The sequence below is a fragment of the Oreochromis niloticus genome, linkage group LG4 (genome assembly GCF_001858045.2).
Source record: "Oreochromis niloticus isolate F11D_XX linkage group LG4, O_niloticus_UMD_NMBU, whole genome shotgun sequence".
Classification (NCBI taxonomy): Eukaryota; Metazoa; Chordata; class Actinopteri; order Cichliformes; family Cichlidae; genus Oreochromis; species Oreochromis niloticus.
In genome coordinates, this window is record NC_031969.2 from 11,920,198 (window position 1) to 11,931,173 (window position 10,976).

Sequence of the window (10,976 nt, forward strand, 5' to 3'; positions counted from 1 at the left end):
ACCACTTTACAAAGAATAATGTAGCTTTGAAGACAATAAACATTTTCTCATTAATGGACAAACTTTATATTCGTGCTGCTTATATTTCATCACAGCCCATCATCATATTGGACATGCTGGAATAAAATCTCTCTCTTTTTTTTTATTATATTTTATGATTGAAGTTAGCAGCACATTCTTTCTAACTTCCGCCACACACACACAAACATAGCGAGACAGAAGAAAGATAATTTCTTACATAAAGACATAACACTGTTACAGACACAGATGCACAATGCATACCTCTAGACCCCAATTATATGTAGAAGAGAAAACACACACAAACTGTGCCACGCACATCTATTTAGTGCCAGTAACAGCCCAGTGTAATAACCTCTGGTTCTGTTTTACTGTTCATAATGAGATGACACAGTGTACATCACCCAAGCTGTGTGTCGATAATTGGATGATACGGGGAGTACACAAACACACTTGCTTACACACAAAACACAGAGATGCACACAAACCGTGCTGTACCTGTGCACTGTCCTTTGAATGTGTGTCTGTTACTTACAGTAGCACCCCACCCAGTCAGGGCCAAACACGGCTGCCTTCACCTATTACCATGGCAACACTTTCAACTCTGCTTTCAGTGACATCATCCTTAAGGTGCATCTGTTTTATATGACCAGATATACAGCAAGAGAGGCATCATGAATCAGCTTTAATACTGCACATATGTTTGTTAAACTAGATGTTTAATGGTTCTATTCTTTTCCTAAACCCATGTTAAGTAAGGTTATTGCTAGACAGCTAATTCCCTATCATCACTTACCACACTAATGTTAATAGTTATGGAGCACTAAAGCAATGATCTTGACTTGACACATGATTTTTTCATTTGTAGTTAGTCATCGTTGTTTAATTAAGCGAGTAAGTAATAGCCATCCATTTTGTACCCACTTATCCTTTTAACAGTGTCACAGGGGGCTGGAGGCAATCCCAGCCGACACTGAATGAGTGGACAGACGGCCAGTCAATCACAGGTCTGACACACACACACACACACTGACAAAGAACCGGTCATGTTATATTGACAAGAAAATTAAACTAAACAACCCACGCAGGACGAGAACAACATAAAGTGTACACACACAGGCCACTGTTGGCCTATTGGCTTGTAATGAGGCTAGAACAGCTACCACACAGCACCACAGGTGACTTTAGGCACATCAACATATTTATCTAAATGTGTCACTAAAATTCAATCATTACACGTTTCACTGTAAGAAAATCTACTCACAAGGTCAAACTCAAGAGTAACTGCCGTACTTTTATATAACTGGCACATCAATTAGTACAATTTCTTACTTCCCAAAACTGCCAAGAGCTTTTCCTGGATTTTAACATTAAATATGCATATACTGTGAAGCATTATAGACTAGCGTAGCAACAGCCGCCAACACTAACACAGAAGTGCAGTTCTCAAAACTGCAGTTCCTTAAATGTCTATTTCAGGCTGAAGTCAAACTCCCATGTTAGATGGCCAACCTTGGAAAAAGAACTTAACAAGCACACAGCCTAGTCCAATGGGTTTGGATTCAATTACCTCGGTTTTTTTATATAACACTGCCTTTTAAATGTGCTAAGGCCTGAAGATATGCATTGTTAGGGACACGGCCTTTTTGACCGACATGTGGATACTGAACTGTAAGCTATAGCTGGTACCTGTGTCACCTCTAATTTAAAGCTAATTTGACTCACTGAACTAGAACTCGCGGCTGTGTTTGTGCCTACAGGAGTATTTAAATACAATTATGTAACAAATAATGAACCTTAGCGTGGTTAATTAACAGACCCTTTAATCTTTTAATGATCTAGTTTGATCAGTTACTTATTAGCATATAACAGTGGTATGACTAGATTAAAAATTATGGTTATGTGTTTTCTTCATTTAAATTTTTACTTGTGACCGATTTTATTTTCAGCAGAACCAGGAGCAGCTTATCTAGCACTACTGTCTCTCAATAGTCTCCACTAAAGATAACAGATTTATTCACAATGCATGTGCTCACCAGAAAAAGCTGTCTCCCAGCTTGACACGCGTCAGTTATTGTTAATAGAAAATGACATATTTCGTTGTCTCCAAGTCAAGCAGAGTTAGGCCTGTTACCAGAGACAATAGCTACATGTGCCACAAGATGGCAATAATTTAAGGATGAATGCAAAAAGGAAGATTTATGGCACAAACCTTTGAGATGCAAGGAGAGCGATTGCTTTCACTTAGTACACTTTAATTGATTTTAAATTCACTGGCAAGTATGTTCTTGCCTTGCTTGCCCTGGCCAAACACCACTGGCATACGGTTTGTACCATAGATGCAACTGGCTAACTAGCTGAGGTAAGTTAACTTAGCTGTCCATCTTTAATCTAAATATAGTCATTTCTGACCCCAAAATGTTTTTATAATAATTCAGTGAGACTAAGCAAACTTTCTAGTTGAAGACTATTTTATTTTAATACAATACCTAAGTAAATCATTTTACATCGTTAGTAAAAATCTCTCTTACTTGCATAGTTACATTTAAACCATGTGGATGTAATATATGGATGGTTCATGCCTTCATAAATGATTCAGCCACCTGTATTTACATATGAAACCCTGCAGTACATGCAGCACACGAGTGTGTATGTGCTCGTACATTAACACACACTGCGGGGCAAACGTGTTTCTGAGCTGCTATTTAAACCAGTTTCCTCTCTGACATCTGAGAGCTCCTCTTTGATCTCCAGACTGCTGACCTGTCACACTAACTGAATCAATTACCATTTATTTTAAAAAGCAGGATATAGTCCACAGTTGAAACAGCCTGAGTGTTAACATGGATCCCTTTGAAGTTGTAGCATGTGATGGAAACTTGTCAAGCTTAGCAAAATATCTCCTCTGTTTGAACAGGTTAAATTTTGACATAGATTATATTAAATCTGTCCCAGTTAATCTGGTTCCTTATGATGACATTGCCTGCAAATACATAGATGCAAACTTTCCCAACATGAATATTCAACATGATATTTGTCTGTAGCATTTTGTACATACAGCACCTTATGTTGCAGACATTTAAAAGGTCTAGGCGACTTCAGTTTTCTAAAGATAAAAATCTTACAGAACGGAAAGCTCTGTTTTTGTCAAAAGTGATTCAGAAGCTTCATTAAATCTAAACATAAAAAGTCTTCCTATATGGTCCTCCAACTGTCTCAGCCCCCATCTGTGAAGTGATATTAACTGGTGGATTTTCTTTGATGCTCATAAAACTGCATCATTAACCCACTTGCTTTCCAAACTATCATCAGCTTCACTGAACATACTCGCTGCTAAACCTACAAGTCAGAACCAGCCCTTTAAAATAAATATTAACACAGATTTTTGGTGTATATAATGTATGTTTTCAGTTTGTTTGATTTTTAGAAAAGGATGAGAGTGCTTCAAAAAACAAAAGATACTCGTCACCCCTAAATGAACTTTTTGCTATTCCACAGTAGGTATTTATTATTCATGCAAATTTCTAGGTGCCTCTAGCTACAGTCTGGAGAAACAGAAATTGATACTTAAGTCACTCCATCATTTATTTTCTTCTTTTTATTTAAATAAATGCAAATTTCAGTTTTTAAAATGCAAAAACCCAGTAGTCAAATCTCAAAGTAGCGTTTAAAGCAGGGGTCCCAATCTCAGTCCACGAGGGCCGGTGTCCCTGCAGGTTTTAGATGTGTCCTTGATCATCACAGCTGATTAAATGGATAAATTACCTTCTCAACATGTCTTGAATTCTCAGAGGCCTGTAATGAGTAATCATGTGATTCAGGTGTGTTGACCCAGGGTGAGATCTAAAACCTGCAGGGACACCGGCCCTCGTGGACTGAGATTGGGGACCCCTGCTTTAAACGCTACTAAACTTTGAGATTTGACTACTGGGTTTTTGCATTTTAAAAACTGAAATTTGCATTTATTTAAATAAAAAAGAAGAAAATAAATGATGACAGAGTGACTTAAGTATCAATTTCTGTTTCTCAGACTGTAGCTAGAGGCACCTAGAAATTTGCATGAATAATAAATACCTACTCTGTGGAATAGCAAAAAAGTTCATTTTAGGGTGACGAGTATCTTTTGTTTCTTTGAAGCACTCTCTTCATCCTTTTTCTAAAAATCAAAACAAACTGAAAACATACATTATATACACCAAAATCTGTGTTTAATATTTATTTTAAAGGGCTGGTTCTGACTTGTAGGGTTTAGCAGCGAGTATGTTCAGTGAAGCTGATGATAGTTTGGAAAGCAAGTGGGTTAATGATGCAGTTTTATGAGCATCAAAGAAAATCCACCAGTTAATATCACTTCACAGATGGGGGCTGAGACAGTTGGAGGACCATATGGACACACTCTGATTCACACAATATGGGAAGTTTATAGCTCTGCATGTTTAGATTTAATGAAGCTTCTGAATCACTTTTGGACAAAAACAGATTCTGTAAGATTTTTATCTTTAGAAAACTGAAGTCGCCTAGACCTTTTAAATGTCTGCAACATAAGGTGCTGTATGTACAAAATGCTACAGACAACTATATTTGTTGGGAAAATCTATGTATTTTGCAGCAATGTCATCATAAGGAACCAGATTAACTGGGACAGATTTAATATAATCTATGTCAAAATTTAACCTGTTCAAACAGAGGAGATATTTTGCTAAGCTTGACAAGTTTCCATCACATGCTACAACTTCAAAAGGGATCCATGTTAAAACACTCAGGCTGTTTCACTGTGGACTATATCCTGCTTTTTAAAATAAATGGTAATTGATTCAGTTAGTGTGACAGGTCAGCAGTCTGGAGATCAAAGAGGAGCTCTCAGATGTCAGAGAGGAAACTGGTTTAAATAGCAGCTCAGAAACACGTTTGCCCCGCAGTGTGTGTTAATGTACGAGCACATACACACTCGTGTGCTGCATGTACTGCAGGGTTTCATATGTAAATACAGGTGGCTGAATCATTTATGAAGGCATGAACCATCCATATATTACATGCCACATGGTTTTAAATGTAACTATGCAAGTAAGAGAGATTTTTACTAACGATGTAAAATGATTTACTTAGGTATTGTATTAAAATAAAATAGTCTTCAACTAGAAAGTTTGCTTAGTCTCACTGAATTATTATAAAAATCATTGTTTGGGGTCAGAAATGACTATATTTAGATTAAAGATGGACAGCTAAGTTAACTTACCTCAGCTAGTTAGCCAGTTGCATCTATGGTACAAACCGTATGCCAGTGGTGTTTGGCCAGGGCAAGCAAGGCAAGACATACTTGCCCAGTGAATTTAAAAATAGAAATCAATTAAAGTGTACTAAAGTGAAAGCAATCGCTCTCCTTGCATCTCAAAGGTTTGTGCCATAAATCTTCCTTTTTGCATTCATCCTTTAAATTATTGCCATCTTGTGGCACATGTAGCTATTGTCTCTGGTAACAGGCCTAACTCTGCTTGACTTGGAGACAACGAAATATGTCAGTTTTCTATTAACAATAACTGACGCGTGTCAAGCTGGGAGGACAGCTTTTTCTGGTTGAGCACATGCATTGTGAATAAATCTGTTATCTTTAGTGGGAGACTATTGAGAGACAGTAGTGCTAGATAAGCTGCTCCTGGTTCTGCTGAAAATAAAATCGGTCACAAGTAAAAATTTAAATGAAGAAAAACACATAACCATAATTTTTAATCTAGTCATACCACTGTTATATGCTAATAAGTAACTAGATCAAACTAGATCATTAAAAGATTAAAGGGTCTGTTAATTAACCACGCTAAGGTTCATTATTTGTTACATAATTGTATTTAAATACTCCTGTAGGCACAAACACAGCCGCGAGTTCTAGTTCAGTGAGTCAAATTAGCTTTAAATTAGAGGTGACACAGGTACCAGCTATAGCTTACAGTTTCAGTATCCACATGTCGGTCAAAAAGGCCGTGTCCCTAACAATGCATATCTTCAGGCCTTAGCACATTTTAAAAGGCAGTGTTATATAAAAAGAACCGAGGTAATTGAATCCAAACCCATTGGACTAGGCTGTGTGCTTGTTAAGTTCTTTTTTCCAAGGTTGGCCATCTTAACATGGGAGTTTGACTTCAGCCTGAAATAGACATTTAAGGAACTGCAGTTTTGAGAACTGCACTTCTGTGTTAGTGTTGGCGGCTGTTGCTACGCTAGTCTATAATGCTTCACAGTATATGCATATTTAATGTTAAAATCCAGGAAAAGCTCTTGGCAGTTTTGGGAAGTAAGAAATTGTACTATTGATGTTGCCAGTTATATAAAAGTACGGCAGTTACTCTTGAGTTTGACCTTGTGAGTAGATTTTCTTACAGTGAAACGTGTAATGATTGAATTTTAGTGACACATTTAGATAAAATATGTTGATGTGCCTAAAGTCACCTGTGGTGCTGTGTGGTAGCTGTTTCTAGCCTCATTACAAGCCATAGGCCAACAGTGGCCTGTGTGTGTACACTTTATGTTGTTCTCGTCCCTGCGTGGGTTGTCTTTGCAGTTTAATTTTCTTGTCAATATAAACATGACGGTTCTTTGTCAGTGTGTGTGTGTGTGTGTGTCAACCTGTGATTGACTGGCCGTCTGTCCACTCATTCAGTGTCGGCTGGGATTGCCTCCAGCCCCTGTGACACTGTTAAAAGGATAAGTGGGTACAGCAAATGGGATGGCTTATTACTTACTCGCTTAATTAAACACGATGACTAACTACAATGAAAAATCATGTGTCAGTCAAGATCATTGCTTTTAGTGCTCCATAACTATTAACATTAGTGTGGTAAGTGATGATAGGGAATTAGCTGTCTAGCAATAACCTTACTTAACATGGGTTTAGGAAAGAATAGAACCATTAACATCTAGTTTAACAAACATATGTGCAGTATTAAAGCTGATTCATGATGCCTCTCTTGCTGTATATCTGGTCATATAAAACAGATGCACCTTAAGGATGATGTCACTGAAAGCAGAGTTGAAAGTGTTGCCATGGTAATAGGTGAAGGCAGCCGTGTTTGGCCCTGACTGGGTGGGGTGCTACTGTAAGTAACAGACACACATTCAAAGGACAGTGCACAGGTACAGCACGGTTTGTGTGCATCTCTGTGTTTTGTGTGTAAGCAAGTGTGTTTGTGTACTCCCCCGTATCATCCAATTACCTCGACACACAGCTCTGGGGTGATGTACACTGTGTCATCTCATTATGACAGTAAAAACAGAACCAGAGGTTATTACACTGGGCTGTTACTGGGCACTAAATAGATGTGCGTGGCACAGTTTGTGTGTGTTTTCTCTTCTACATATAATTGGGGTCTAGAGGTATGCATTGTGCATCTGTGTCTGTAACAGTGTTATGTCTTTATGTAAGAATTATCTTTCTTCTGTCTCGCTAGTTTGTGTGTGTGTGTGGCGGAAGTTAGAAAGAATGTGCTGCTAACTTCAATCATAAAATATAATAAAAAAAAAAGAGAGAGATTTTATTCCAGCATGTCCAATATGACTGATGGGCTGTGATGAAATATAAGCAGCACGAATATAAAGTTTGTCCATTAATGAGAAAATGTTTTATTGTCTTCAAGCTACATTATTCTTTGTAAAGTGGTTACAAAGGATCAAGGATATCTGTATCAATCTCGAGGGGCAATTTATTTTTTTGTACAATCAGCAGAAATCACATAACCATCAAACAAAATGCAATAAAAAGGCAATGCAACATTAAGAACACAGTGATTCATTCAAAAGACAGATGTCAGCTCGGACGTATAGGTTTTTGAGTATATTTGTATATATTTGCACTTTGGGATATGTTATCTGCAGCCACACAGAGGCAACTTAAATCCTTTGATAAGGAGGGGCTTGTAGAGGTGGGACTAAACAGGCAGCCAGCAATATGATATTATCAGAATACTTCACTGACTATGCGATATGACTGCGATTGTAATTTAAACTATTTTCTTCAACTGCCAATATCTGAGTATCCAGTAAAAAAGTGATGTCAGTTCAGTTATTTATTTGCTGCAAATGAGATCAAACATACCAACACTGTCACTAAAACCTGCCATTAATGTGCATAAGATGAAGTCAGTTTGCTATCAGTCTGTCATTGAATGGGGTCAAGTCACCATTAAATGCAGCGTGTTTCTGATTATAGAGCAATTTACTGAAATAAATCATTGAAAATTATATAACGATTGCTCTCTACATGGACAGAAATTCACATTTAACTATTACATTTGTACCAGCAACCTTCCTGCTCTACAGGAACATAACCAGATTATAACCAGCTGGCAGAAAACTGAGCCAATTCCCCTGAGATGTGCCCATTGACCAAGACTCATTCAGACTGATGGCAACAGGTTGGCAATCTGTCTGCATTTATAACTTAGACAGCAATTATGTGGAAACCTTCAACAATCTCTCTGAGAGTGACTGCAGTCAGTCCAAATCACACTGAAACTGTTTGCAAGGTTGCCTCTATCAGGCAACCTGTGCAATCACCTATAATCAAAAGTAGTTGTTAGTGAGCAAAACACTCAATCTCTGGGCAACCCTTTAGTCACCGCACATTGCAATTAGTAGCAGAACATAAATAAATTCAGTGCACTCATCAGGCAGGCAGTGTCCTAACCTTGTACAGGCAAGGAAGGTCTTTCAGGGTCACATCTGCAAGTTTGCTCCACATTGTACGTAGCTTGAAGTCTGTTTTTGTTTTATTAGGTTCAGTGACTTGCGACCAAAGAGAATGTCTCATAAAAGTGCTGTTGACATGAAAACCACAAAGCTTATGATAAAAGTATATGCACTAGCAGGCTACAGCATCCACCTGAAGCTCAAAGTCCAGCTTGTTATCAGTTCAGACTCCACACATGTATCCTTTATCACACAGGGGAGATGGTCATAGGCTTCTTCCTAAAATCCACGATCATCTCCATAGTTTTTGATAAGTCCAAGAAAGTCCACTTGCACTCCTTACTTAAGAATATGGTACTGGCTTTGGCACTCATTAGTATAGAGCACAAACAAAATCATCAAAAGAACATGTTCTTGTGGTGATCCAGTGGAGGAAAGACTATTGGAGAAGATTGGATAAAAATGCCATCAATCATCACACGCTATAACCAACATATCAAGTCAGGATCAATGATATGAATCCTCACAGGTCTCAAATACAATATAAGCTGAAGAAAAATGAAATTAAAAAAGGGTGCAAAGGTTTTTGCACCCTCTAAATGTGCCAGTTCATATTTAGTAGAGTGCCCAGTACGTCATGAAAATCCTGCCTGACCTATAGGCAAGCTGGAACACATCCAGATTTGTATGCACTGATTTCATTATAGGAGATGTAAGAACTACAGGCTTGTAGTCATCAATGACTGACTACAGGCTCGTAATGCCATCAGGGCTTTTCTTGCCCTTCTCATCCCAGAAAAGTTTCACAACCTGCACACTGCTTTGCCTGGGAGCTACATGAAATCAGTTCATCGGTGCCCACTCTGATGATTCACCTGCATTAAAAAGAGTGAAAAAGGGTGTAAAGTGCTTTAAAAACTTTTAAGTTCTGATCTTTTTATCACATTCACTAATCTAAAGTTTATACATAAATGTTTATACATAAATGAGCTCAGTGACTTTGTGGTTCCTCTGAAAGTTCTGGGTTTAGTAACTAGTAGCTCGATATAATAGTTGTAATAGGCAAGTTGCCTTCAAAGCTGGAGCCTGATTGGGATAATTTTAAAATTTTAAAATTAAACTGAAACAGTTTTAAAATGTTGTTTTGTAATTTTGTGTTTTAATGTGTCCATTTATTATATAGATTTTGTATATTGTTGTTTTCCTTGTGTTATAAATATCTAACTAGTGACAGGCACTGCAATCTGGCTTAGGCAGTGAATGCTGTGGGGTGTTGCCTGGTTCATATAACACACTTGTCCCTATGGAAAAATAAACTTAAATAATTAATTGATATCTAATATACAAAATTCTACAACCTGTTTTAGACGTTTTGTACATCCCTGTAAATATGAGCCAGTGCTGACAAGCTTTCATGTATGTGGCATTATCTGGTCACATCCTTTCATTTATATAACTATTCCGGCCTGCAAGCATCGCTCTCTGGAGGTGCACATGAGATGGAGATGCTGAAATGAAATTTTGGCTTGCAGAACACATTATCGAACGTCTGTAAATTTCAGTATTGAATCAAAATCCCTGATGAAATCAAACTCCGGATGGCTGCAGCCAGCAGACTTATGTGGAGTAAAAAGCATCATATAGCTGACACGAAGCAATCCTGCCTGTGCTGCCTGAGAAATATAACAGAAATAGTTACTGCAGATGAACGTTGCTGACAGGGTTGTTCTCTTTACTTGCAATTAGATGACTGTCAGGCAGACAGTTATAACTGGCTTCTTGATAGTATACAGGTGCTTGTCAAACCTAAGGTATTTTGTAGGATGGTAATTAAGGGCTGAGTACCTTTCACACTTGATAATGTCTGATAATGTCAGTGATGTTGATGCCATTGTCACAGTGTTTGCATACAACAGTAATAAACAGTTATCTTAGACTAGTATTGCTTACTGTATACTTAGGTTTTAGGCATATTATCTCATATATGGTTAACATGTTTGGCGTAATTAGCATGCTAATAAGAAATTTTAGTGCCGCTAGTGTAAAATGTTAACCACACATATTTCTGATAACAGCTTATCAGACTCCCTGTAGAACATGTCAGTGAATAACATTTCTTCATCATCATGTGCTGTGGGTTAAACTTTGTAAAAGTTGAAAGGAGGCATGCTAACACTAGCTAACATTTGGCTACCAGGTTATCAAATACAATACACCCTTCAGCTTTTATTTATTTTGTACTTGACCAGGCGTTTCTTCAGATTAGATGGGTTGCCATGGAA